Source organism: Sapajus apella, unplaced genomic scaffold (genome assembly GCF_009761245.1).
Source record: "Sapajus apella isolate SASKATOON/1434 unplaced genomic scaffold, GSC_monkey_1.0 scaffold223, whole genome shotgun sequence".
Taxonomy (NCBI): Eukaryota; Metazoa; Chordata; class Mammalia; order Primates; family Cebidae; genus Sapajus; species Sapajus apella.
In genome coordinates, this window is record NW_022437163.1 from 205481 (window position 1) to 217751 (window position 12271).

General features: G+C 43.3%; 1 pseudogene across 1 annotated transcript; it reads right to left on the reverse strand.

Moving 5' to 3' along the window:
- Positions 1–8268: 8268 nt before the first annotated feature.
- Positions 8269–9080, reverse strand: LOC116544590 (annotated as a pseudogene). Its single transcript, XR_004265967.1, has one exon. The product of XR_004265967.1 is annotated as a 60S ribosomal protein L6 pseudogene (transcript).
- Positions 9081–12271: the final 3191 nt, after the last annotated feature.

Sequence of the window (12271 nt, forward strand, 5' to 3'; positions counted from 1 at the left end):
ATTTTTTTTAAGTCTAAACAGTATTGTATGATCCCATTTTTATTTTTCTTAAAAGTAATGGAGACCTGTGTGTGTGTGTGTGTGTGTGTGTGTGTGTGTGTATGCACATATATATTTAACCCAAACTAAAGCATTTATAGCCTCAAAAGGGCTGAGTGCAGCTATGCCCGAGCAGGGTGGTGAAAGTGAGCAATAGCTGAGGTCCCTTCCTGCTGGTCACTGATGCATTCTGATCAGAATTACTCCCAATGCTTGGGGCATAACAGGTGATAGATAGGAAGGTAAGTAGATAGGTAGATAGCTAGATAGGCAGGTAGGCAAGCAGACAGGCAGGTAGGTAGATCAGTAGATAACTAGGTAGAAATGTAGATAGATAGGTAGGTAGGTAGATAGGCAGGTAGACAGGTAGGTAGATAGGCATGTATGTAGATGAGTAGATATGTAGACAGGCAGGTAGGTAAATAGGTCAGCAGGTAGATAGGTAGGCAGGTAGGTACACAGATAAATAGGTAGGTAGGTAGGTAGGCAGGTGGACAGGTAGGTGGGTAGATAGGTAGGCAGGTAGTTATGTAGATAAGTAGATAGGCAGATAGATGGGCAGATAGGTAGGTAGACAGGTAGGTGGATAGGTAGGTAGGTAGATAGGTGGCTAGATATGTAGGCAGGTAGATGAGCAGGTAACAAGGTAGATAGGTAGACAGGTAGGTAGGTGGGTAGATAAGATAGGTAACTAGACAAGTAACCAGGTAGATAGGTAGGTAGGTAGGTAGGCAGGTAGGTAGATAGGTAAATAGATAGGTAGGTACGTAGAGAGAGGAGTAGGCAGGTAAATAGGTAGGCAGGTAAGTAAGTAAGTACGCAGGTAGACAGGTAAGTGGCTATGTAGCTAACTAGATAGGTAGGCAGCTAGGTAGGCAGGTAAGTAAGTAGGTAGGTAGGTGGCTAGGTGGGTAGACAAGTAAGTAAGCAGGTAGGCAGGTGGGTAGACAGGTAGGTAGGTAGGTGGGTAGATAGGGTAGGTGGCTAGTTACGTAAGAAGGTAAGATAAGTAGGTATACGGCAGGTGGGTAGACAGGTAGGTAGGTAGGTGGGTAGATAGGTATGCAGGTAGAGGGGCAGATAGGTAAGTAGGTAGATAGGCAGATCGGCAGGTAGGTAGGTAGAAAGGTATGGTAGGTAGGTAGATAGGTGGACAGGTAGGTAGTTAGGTAGGTAGGTAGGTAGGTAATTATTGATAGATTGGCAGACAGGTAGGCAGGTAGGTAGGCAGAAAGGCGCTCCATATGTCTTGGACAATTTCATTGTAAAGTTAATGTAATATTCTGACACACACTACAACCTGGATGAACCTTGAAAACATTGTGTTAAGTCAAAGAAGCCAGACATGAAAGACCACATATTATATAGTTCCGTTCATAAGAAATGTCTAGAATAGGCAAATCCATAGCGAAAGAAAGCAACCCTGTGGTGACCATGGCTGGGGATGGGTAGGGAGTGACCATGAACAGGTTCAGAGTTTTCTCTTGGAAATTCTGGAACTAGATAGTGGTGAAGATCGCACAACATCATGAGTGTACAAAATGCCACTGAACTCTACATATCAAAATGGTGAATTTTTTGTTGTATTTTACCAATAAGGAGTTAAAATATAGATTTTCTGCTGGGGAGAGTACATTTGACACTGGGTAATATTTATTCTGACCAGATAATAATGGGCTGGCCTGACTAGACCAACATTTAAGAAAGCATTTCTGCGAATAATTAACTGCAGGAAATACCATAGTTAATTAATAATTGACTGGTTTGTAAATATGTGCCATCTACACCCATGAAGGAATTGAGAAGCTCATAAAAGCACATATAAATAAGGCAGTTAATGATGTGACTAAATTTAAATGTTTTATGGCAATTTAAAATTATTTTACTTTTATAAGACTTCCATGTAGGTACTGGCACTTTCATTAATGTGCTTGCTATTTTTCGCTTAAATTTTTATCTCTATGAAAACATAAAACCTTCCAGGGACTAATGTATGCTGCGTGATTCTGTGGCTAAGCTGCAGCAGGAACTTCAGGCCTTAATAAGGCAAGGGTGAGGAATCACAACTGCATATGTAATATTCACAGTAGGATAAAAGTGATACTAATACACTATGTGGAAAAAAACCACAACAAAATAAAATACCATTCAGCACACACAAAAAACGTGCTTGCTGGTTTGTTTCCTGTGATTGACAGACGCTCTTACTTACTCTGTGTCTTTGAGGCAACAATTGCTTGGAAGATGGCCGAAGAGGAGGTGTTGACAAGCAAAAGTGGCGATTTTAAAGGCACACCTACCAGGGGCTAACAAGTGCCTGCGACGTGGCCACTGCAAGCCCGGATGCTGCCAGCACCATGTCCTCAGCTAAGGTGGACATCCAAGGGCGGAGGAAGAGCCGAACCATTCACAAATATTGCACGTGTATGCAGAGACAGTGTCCACAGCCAGTGAGGGTTTTCTCTAAAATCATTAGCATAGCTAAATTTCAAAGTTCAAATAAAAATTGTTTTGTATAGGCTGGGAAGGCCTCTCCATTGTACCTATCAGCAGAAGGTATGTGTTCAATGCTAAGCGGTTAGAATCAAGCGCTGAACTGACCTCTGTCAGAATGTCCGCGTCCTAGGACTCCTGTCCCTCGCTGCAACTGTGATGCCTGCTGGAGAGCGGCCGTGTCACCGCGGCTCAGACAATGCCCTCCCAGCCTCTTCTGGCTTTGTAACATGCCTGCCCTTCAGCCAACATGCCTTCTCTTCTGGAAGGAGTGAAGGCCAGTAGTCAGAGATGCTGATGCAAACCGATGCTCTGTCATTCCCAAACTCAGGATTCTTGGATGAAACCTCTCCCTCTCCATTTTCTGGGAATAATCAGAACCTGTTATTTCTATCTTTGCAGGCTGCTGATAGGAAAGGACCATGCAGATAATTAAATGACCCTCAGAGAAAACTGGTATTGCCACTATCGTGATTTAAGGCACTATGGGTGAGCTTTCTGTGTAAGTAGAGGTTCTTTGCAGAAATATTTTTATTTTAAATTTCTGAAGAGACTCTATTCTTAAACAAATATGTGGCAGAGGGATTTGTCTGTATTCACGTCTCATTACGAACATCTCTTCTGTTTAAAAATACAAATGCAAGTGACAGGAGAGGACAGATACTTGGATAGAAGCCTTCTGACTGTTGTCCTCAGTGACCCCTCAGCAGTGACTGCATAGCCTGCTTCCTGGAAAACAATTCCTGGTGTTTGTTTGCTGGGTTGGGGCCCCTTTCTTTTTTCTTTTCTTTTTTTTTCTTCTTTTCTTTTCTTTTCTTTTCCTCCTCTCCTCTCCTCTTCCTCTCCTCCCCTCCCCTCCCCTCCTTCTTCCCCTCCTTCCTTCCTTCCTTCCTTTCTTTCCTCCCTCTCTCTTTCTTTCCTTCTTTGCTTTATTTACAAAGTGAGCACCACAAAGGTATGATCTTATGGTGACTGTAGCATGGGCAACTTTGGGTTAAATTGCTTTGGTCACTATTTAATTTGGTTAATATTCTTCTCTCACATACTTTCGCATTGTCCAGAAAACGAGCTTTTTCATTATTACTCTCAATGTACTGAGGCTGGTCAGCAACATTGAAAGATTCTTTATCTCTGCACAGCTAGCCCATGGCTCATGGACACACTTTGCTATCTGCATCCATACTCACTTTTCGTTTGCGTGTAAACTCCAGAGAATGAAGGAACAGTTTTATCTCCTCAGTGTTTCAGGATGCTGTGCTAAGGTGAGAATCTCAGAATACATGAAAGCACCAGTGAGCAGCCCACCTATGTTTGCATTCAGTCTGTTGCTTTACAAGATTAAAGTTGCCCAGCAGAGGCACTGCTTCTTAGAAAGTAAGTTAGGCTCAGAAAAGACTCATCTGAAAAATCCTGTTTGACTGTTAACAGTTCTAATGTTATTTTTAAAAAATACAAAGTTCAACCTATAAAAATTTCTCATTGAGAGACTATCTAAACAGTGACCAGTGACCAGACACAGGTCCTCTACTGGGGTGGGGTCAGATGCAGAATCGCAATCTGAGAAAGTCTTGAAACACAGACACAAAAGGGCTTCTACCACCAGACCTCACTGTACCACCCAGGCCATCCCCACCACCACCTCTCCCCACCAGCGGCTCCACTAGTCCAGGCAGAGCAGGGAGCTGCTGTTTAATAAGCTTCTCAAGTGATTATGCTGCATTGTGCCCACCTAAACATCAAACAGAGAGAGGCTCTCTCTAAAAAAAAAAAAAGACATTTACTGGGGAATAGGGGATTATAATGAGAATATGTGTGCCTTAGTAATTATGTGAGTATTCAGGGAGGCAAACAAAAAGAAGGTTCTTAGAGAAAACAATGAGGATTATGTAATTGTTTTCAAAGAATTATCCTTGGCTATTGATCCTAGGGTCAATAACAAGGGTGACGTCAGTCCGAGGCTGGACAGGCAGTTGCTGGGCAGATGTCCTTCAGGAAGTGTTTTTTTTGTGTGTAAGGTTGTGACGTCCTGTGTCCAAGTGTGGGTTTTGCAGTCTCCTGTGACAGTTTTTGTTATTGGGTGTACAAGCTTCAGGATACTCTTTTCATGGCTTTCCCTGCTACAGTTGCCAGGGATTTTCTTTTCATTTTTGCTTTTAATAAAAGTGATTCCATTTTTATTCTGACAACTTTCACAGTTACCGGGTTTGGAAAATACTGCTCTACATTGTTCTGGAATCCATGCCACAAAAGAGAGAATTCTTTTTTTTTTTTTTCCAAAAAAAAAAATGGAATTAGAATTCTCAATATCACTTCCTTGGTAGATTTTGTCAATACCACCCTCTCGATGTCTTATTTGACTAGTTTTTTGGCTGCTATGCTGTTGAATATTTTAATTAGTGAACCAGGTTAGACTTATGCTCAGAGTGTTTTAATAGTAGGTAAAATACGTTCATTCTCCTGCTGAAAGTAAATACATGTTATTGGGAGGTAACTGAGATATTTCCACAGGTTTCTATTTGTACCTATGAAGCTAAGCAGGTGATTTTTTTTTTTTTTTTTTGAGACAGGGTCTCACTCTGCAGTCCCGGATGGAGTGCAGTGGCACAGATCATAGCTTACTGCAGCCTTGACCTCCCTGGGCTCAAGCTGTCTCCCCACCTCAGCCTCCCAAGTAGTTGGGACCACAGGCACAGGGCACCACACCCAACTAATTTATGTATTTATATATGTATATATGTGTGTATACATACACACACACACACACACACACACACACACACACACAATGCCAGGAAGAGAGGCGTAAGCCACCAAGCTAAGACACAGATGATACTTTTCAGAGCCTTTCTCCAGCAACCAACCAAGATCAGTCAGTCAAACCTGAAGTTAATGTATTTATAGCCCTGAAAATAAAGAACTAGAGACTGTTCTACTCAAAAACCTAAGGTCCAGCTTTCTCTCCCTGTTTCCAATGAGCACAGGCTGTGATGCATTCACAGCAGGGAATACCATCTCATTTACTTTCTATTTGTTTGAAAAGATCTACTTTTAGTAGCTTTTATACTTTTGGTGAAACAGAGATTGACTTTTTGAGAAAAATGCTATTTTCAAGTCCAGATCACCTCCCATACAGAGTATTCAATGTCAGAACAATTATGTCCTAAGAAGAAATTTATATGAAAAATGAGTCACTGTTTAAATCAGGGAAGTTGGCAAATTAATAAAAGTGAGTGCTCCAGGAGAAACCTTCTGCAAATTATTCACAGTTGCTGCCAAATCCCTTGCCAACCTGTTTGAGACTGAGTACCATTAAATATCGTGCTTTTAATACACCACATTATACAAGGCCTGCACCTCAATTGCTGTGTGGTGTGGGTGGTTGGCCAGGGGTGGGGACTGGGGAGAAGAGCTGACCTCCAATCTCATTAACTAACTGAAATAAGGGTATCCATATGGTTTCCAACTGCAAGAACAACAATGTAATTAAGCAATGGAATGCACTGAAAGCAGCTGAATCACTTCATATTTCACAACGGTGAGGTGGGATTTGTTCACAGCTAGAGGCATGGAGGCTACATGGGTCTGTCTGCAGATTAGCCAATTCTCTTATGGCAACAACTTTCCAAGTAGATCTTGGCATTGTTTGCTTCTGCCAGATGACTCAAAGTCTATTCCTTGAGGCAACTTTTAGAAGGTGTTGGAAGCATCAGAAAGCAGCCTGAACCTACAAATCCACAAACAAGTATCCCTCTCAGGAAAAGGCCACTCTGCCTGTCAACACCGAAAAGGAGGGAGGCCATTCAGTAACAGTGGAAGGGGAGATGTTGATTACAATGCACACGTCAAGTCGCTCTATGTTTGACCAGCACAATACATAAAATAGTAAGCCATCTGAAAGTGAAGTTCTTTTATAAAAAATTTTTATTTCCATAGGTTTTGTGGGAAACAGGTGGTATTTGGTGACATGAGTAAGTTCTTCAGTGGTGGTTTATGAGATTTTGGGGCACCCATCACCTGAGCAATATATACTGAACCCAATTTGTAGTCTTTTATCCCTCATCCATTTTTCTGTACATTACCTTATGGGGAATTTATCTCTGGAAAGGCATACAGAACTAGGCTCAAAGGATACTCAGCCAAGAATAAAACCTAAATCATATCCCTGAAGATACGGCTACTTCCACACTGGGCACAGGTGCACGCTCTCACTGAAACACAGAGCACTCTTCCAAGGAGGCCTCTGAACTCTGGGTTCAGATCTCTCTCCACGGCACTACCCTCTTTCTTCCCTTTGCTCAGAATCAAGTCTAGAAGCGCTGTACCCAAATGGAACAAGCCAGGGCATACCTGGGCCGGAGTTGCCAAGAAAAGCTTGGAAAACAGTTTCTGAGTTCTCCCTTAGACACGCGAGATTCATAAGGGAATAATTCCCCCAAACATAATAGAGATTTGCATATGTCAATAGGTTAGCAGTGGCATTACAAGTGACTGTCATATCAAGGAGAATTAGGGCATCATCCTCTGTTGATCACAGCAATTCAGCACACGCATGTTGCTGTATTGGGTCATTAATGCTTTTGCCAATGTGCCTGTTTCCTAACCCTGGACCCTGACTCCTAAAGAACAGATCCAGGTTTTCATCATATTTGCTTCCTCTGTGTCTAGGATGGTGCCTGGTACAGAGGAGGTACTTAATGCCCAATTGCTGCACCGTTGTTTGGGAAGCATGAGCTCTCAGAGCAAGAGGAGCACAGGTCTGTCTCTGTCATTACACATCTGTTGGGTGTTTGTTGACTACTCAATTCAACTGTCTCATCTTCTCAACCCAAGGTTCATTATACTTGAATCCTCATGTTGCATGTCTCCAACAAGTTTGCAAAATATTTAGGACTACTATTTTTGCTTTAAAACTCTCACCACATTAATAAATATAGCATCCGAAAATGTTCTTGCTGGAAAATGTGACCATCTGGAAAGTACTCAAGCATTTTCTGTGTTTTCTACCTGGATTTCTTTTTTTTTTCCCCATTTATTTATTTTATTGCATTTTAGGTTTTGGGGTACATGTGAAGAACATGCAAAATTGTTGCACAGGTACACACGTGGCAGTGTGATTTGCTGCCTTCCTCCCCATCACCTACATCTGGCATTTCTCCCCTTGCTATCTCTCCACAGCTCCCCAACCCCCACCGTCCCTCCCCTATTTCCCCCCAACTGACCCCAGTGTGTAGTGCTCCCCTCCCTGTGTCCATGTGTTCTCATTGTTCAACACCCGCCTATGGGTGAGAACATGCAGTGTTTGATCTTCTGCTCTTCTGTCAGTTTGCTGAGAATGATGGTTTCCAGGTTCATCCATGTCCCTACAAAGGACACAAACTCATCGTTTTTGATGGCTGCATAATATTCCATGGTGTATATGTGCCACATTTTCCCTATCCAGTCTATCGTCGATGGGCATTTGAGTTGGTTCCAGGTCTTTGCTATTGTAAACAGTGCTGCAATGAACATTCGTGTACACGTGTCCTTATAGTAGAATGATTTATAATCCTTTGGATATATACCCAGTAATGGGATTGCTGGGTCAAATGGAATTTCTATTTCTAGGTCCTTGAGGAATCACCACACTGTCTTCCACAATGGTTGAACTAATTTACACTCCCACCAACAGTGTAAAAGTGTTCCTATTTCTCCACATCCTCTCCAGCATCTGTTGTCTCCAGATTTTTTTTTTTAAAGGTAATCAGTTATTTAATTAGATCATCAGGACATTTAAAATACCAATTTGTGAGGATAAATTCCATTTGTCAGGGCAAACACAGATCGCAGGTAGCCCTGGAGCTGAGGAATAGCTTTGATTTTTGGTAAAATTTGTGAGTCCACAGCTTTCTGATCAATCTTGCGCTGTTCTGTAATCTCGTATTTCTCTTTTTCTGTGTCGAAGATCTCACCTTCCTGGTGTCTGGGCTTTCGCAGCTCCTTCTTCTTGAAATAAGCATCGGTAAGATGTTTTGGGATTTTTACATTGCTGATATCAATTTTGGTTGAGGTGGCAACGACAAATTTCTGGTGCATTCTTCGTAGAGGAACTCGATTGAGGACAGAGGTCCAGTCACAAGTAATAAGCCACTAGCCAGCTGCTTCAGGAAAACCACCCTTTTGCCCCTGTGGCATCCAGTGAGGATGATCAGAGTGGTCCCGGGGTGATGCTGGCTCGCAGTTTTCTCACGTGCTGACTGAAGGGTTTTTGCCGTGGCTCAACAGCTTTCGAGGCACATCTTCAGTAGGATAATACCTAGGCATTTTGCGAAGTTTAACCACCCGGGTACCGCCGTTTTTGTCACATCAACTGGTTTTGTAACAGTTGCAAGAACCTTCTCCTTCTTTTTCTTTTCAACCTTGGATTTAGCCGCTGAGTACTTCCTCTTGTACACGGCCTTTCTGGAATACATGGCAGATCGGGAATACCTGCCAATTTTTCTGACAAGAACAGGATTGCGGCTGCAATGGGGCTTCCCCTTCTTGGACTTTTTAGCCTTGGGGTTACCCTTTTTCACTTTGCTACTGGCATCAGCCTTCTTGGCTTCAGGTTTCTTCTCTTTAGTATCCGGCTTCTCAACTTTTTCACCCGCCATCTTGCAAGATGGGAAAGAGAGCTGTCTCCAGATTTTTTAATGATCACCATTCTAACTGGCGTGAGATGGTATCTCAATGTAGTTTTGATTTGCATTTCTCTGATGACCAGTGATGATGAGCATTTTTTCATATGTTTGTTGGCCTCATGTAGGCCTTGGCTGTTCTCCTTGAAGTCAACCCAAAGTCTAGAGACCAGTCCTTGGGGATGTTCTGGAAGAGACAGAGTTACCTGGAAAGGCAGTAAGACACTTCCATTGAGGCTCTGGGAGACCCTCCCAGCTGAGCTGAACACTGGTTTATTCATCTTTTATCATCACACCCTTCCCATTCCCCAGCACAGTTGGGGTTTGCGTTACAAGGCTACTAACTAGACACTAGGCTGAGAGAGTTGCTGCAATGGAACCCTGAGTGGGAACTGAATTACTTTCACTTTAGAAAGCTTGGAGCCAGCTCACATCCATGTTGTCTGCAGCAAAGTTAGGGGACATTCAACTACGCAAGGTTAGGCATTCATTCCTGAAGGACTACATTCCTGTTTCTTTCCAGAGAAGCAGCTGTTTTTTCCTACCTCATCTTTCTCATCTTTAAGTCAGATTTTTGCACTTGCTTTTAAATCTCATACAAATTACAAACAGCCATGACTTTTATTCCTATATATGCATATGCCGTGGAAAATTTAGATTGCTCAAGCCGACTTCTGCCAACAGAAATAATGTTGTCTTTCAGCAAAGGTTTGCTTTTCTGAAATTTAGTCATCCCCACCCTTTAGAAGCAACAACTTTAAAGAATACAACTGGCCAATATGCAACTCCCAGTATTTTCTCAGGAATGTTTCAAAAATCTATTGTTTATTCTGGATACTGAGAGAGCTAGTAGTCTCCCTTTATCCCCCCGTACCCTATATTCTGGAGGCAAACATTTCAAGACCCCCAGCCGACGCCTGAAACCACAGATGGTAAGGGACCCAATTGCCATCAATCAGAACATGCTTCTGTTCCTGTCCTCCCCTCCACCCCCAAAATTTAATGGCCTTTCCATCTGAACCAAACACCATGCACTGTGGCTGTAACTATTGCACTCTGAGGTGTGGCAACAAAACTTGGATGCATTTCTTTTTCCTTCCTCACAAGTTCATGAATAGAAGATTGATTCTCACCACAGACATTAGGAAACTTGGCATATGATTTTCTCCTTTCCTGGGTTAGTCAAGGCCTTTCACCTGTTCACTTAAAGGAAGCACTTTGCAGGTTCTCTTTGACATTTCTGAATTACCAGCATGACTACTCTGGCACTTTGGGGCCATTATTAAGTAAAATGAGGGTTCCTTGAAAACACAGCATGGTATCATCAAGATATCATGACGACCTTATGACTGAGATGGCCACTAGGTGGCGGACAGGCAGGCAGTAGAGACAGGTGGATCTGCTGGACAGAGGGAGGAGCCACACCACAGGTGGGACTGAATGGGCGGCCTGAGACTTCATCACACTACTCAGAATGGAACACGAGTTAAAACTTATGAACTGTTTATTTCTGGAATTATTCGCTTAATGTTTTTGGATTATCATTGACTGAAAGTAACTGAAACCTCAGAAGGCAAAACAGTGGATAAGAGGGACTTGCCAACCTTAACAAAGTTTGCTCTTAGGAACTTTGTGTGCTTGTCTAATCTGTGACTTCCTTTAATCCACTGCTTTGAGGTCCCTAAAGGTAGGAATCATGTTTTACTCATTTCACGGCCACATTTCCTCAAAAAGTAATTGAACAGGTAAGACGAGCAGGTCAGGCTCTGCCGATGGCCTTCTCCATGGCTGTGTTTGCAGGGAGAAAGCATGGTAGCAAACAACCTCCAAACACCTCCATGGCTTGAAAACACTCAGCTGAACCACTTGCCATGCTTCTCATCCACTGCAGGCTGGGGGTAGCACCTGCATCCTCAGGCTCAGGTGAAACAATTTTCCCATCCTGAGCACTGCCAGGCTCGTGGCAGAGGGGGAGGGGGAGGGAACCTTGTGTGGCTTTTACAGTTTCTGCCAATAAGGGGCAGAGTCACTTCCATTCCCATTCCATTGTCTGGGCCTGACCTCAGGACAGGTGGCAGAACCTTTCTAGCCAGGAGAAGTGGAGAGTACCTGGAAGAAGGATACAAACTGCCACCAACTTACAGAGTTAATCCCATGAATTCATCAACACAAGTATACACTTGCCTCACTGGCTATTTTTTTCTAACACACAGAATCATTGAGTCTTGTTGTGGTGAGAGACTTGTATGTTGTGCAGTCCAGAAACGCAACATTAGAAACCAAAGACCTGGGTAACCTGAGAGCCGAGGTGACCAAGTCCAGAGGGCGGGGCCTGTGGGCCCAGAACACACACCCTAGTGGGGGGCTGTCATTTCTACCACAGCCAACATTGCCCTAGAGAAATGAACACAGGCCCAATGCTGGCAGCTATTCCAATGTGAAAGGAACCAAAAATCCAGCTTTTATGTAATAATATTCTAATCTTTATAACATTAATCAACTGGGGGGAAAAAGGGGTCACAGAACTTTTGCAGCCTGTGAGCCAAATTTAGCCCAAACCTCTAACCGTGCACAAGTTCATATAAATATAACAAAGCCAGGAGAAGAACCCAGAACCCCAGATGCACTTTACTACTGACAGGGGCCTCCAGCCCCAGTGAGCACGGGAACCACATGTCGAAACACTGAGGTGCCCCGCCAGGCCAGTCAAGGGCATGCTGTGCTTGTGTGACCCATTTTAACCCCTAAAAGCATAATATACCAAATATTGTAAATTCAGTTAAACGAGTTGGATTTACACCGGTCCTTCCTGATACACGCTGAATCAGGTCTTTTCCATTATTCGCTCCCTTCTGTTGAAGAGAATCAAGTAAATATTTAAAATCTCTTACCCAGGGGCCGGCAGATTATGATCCAGAGTCCAGCCAGTCCGCTTTTGTGTATAAAATTCTCATGGAACAGAGCTGTGCACCTGCCACGCATGGTCTGTGGCTGCCCCCGTGGACACGGCCACAGAGCTGAGTCCAGCACAGATCTCGGGGCCCACAGAGGGAGGTGCCTTTCCGCTGTCATGCCCACAGAGC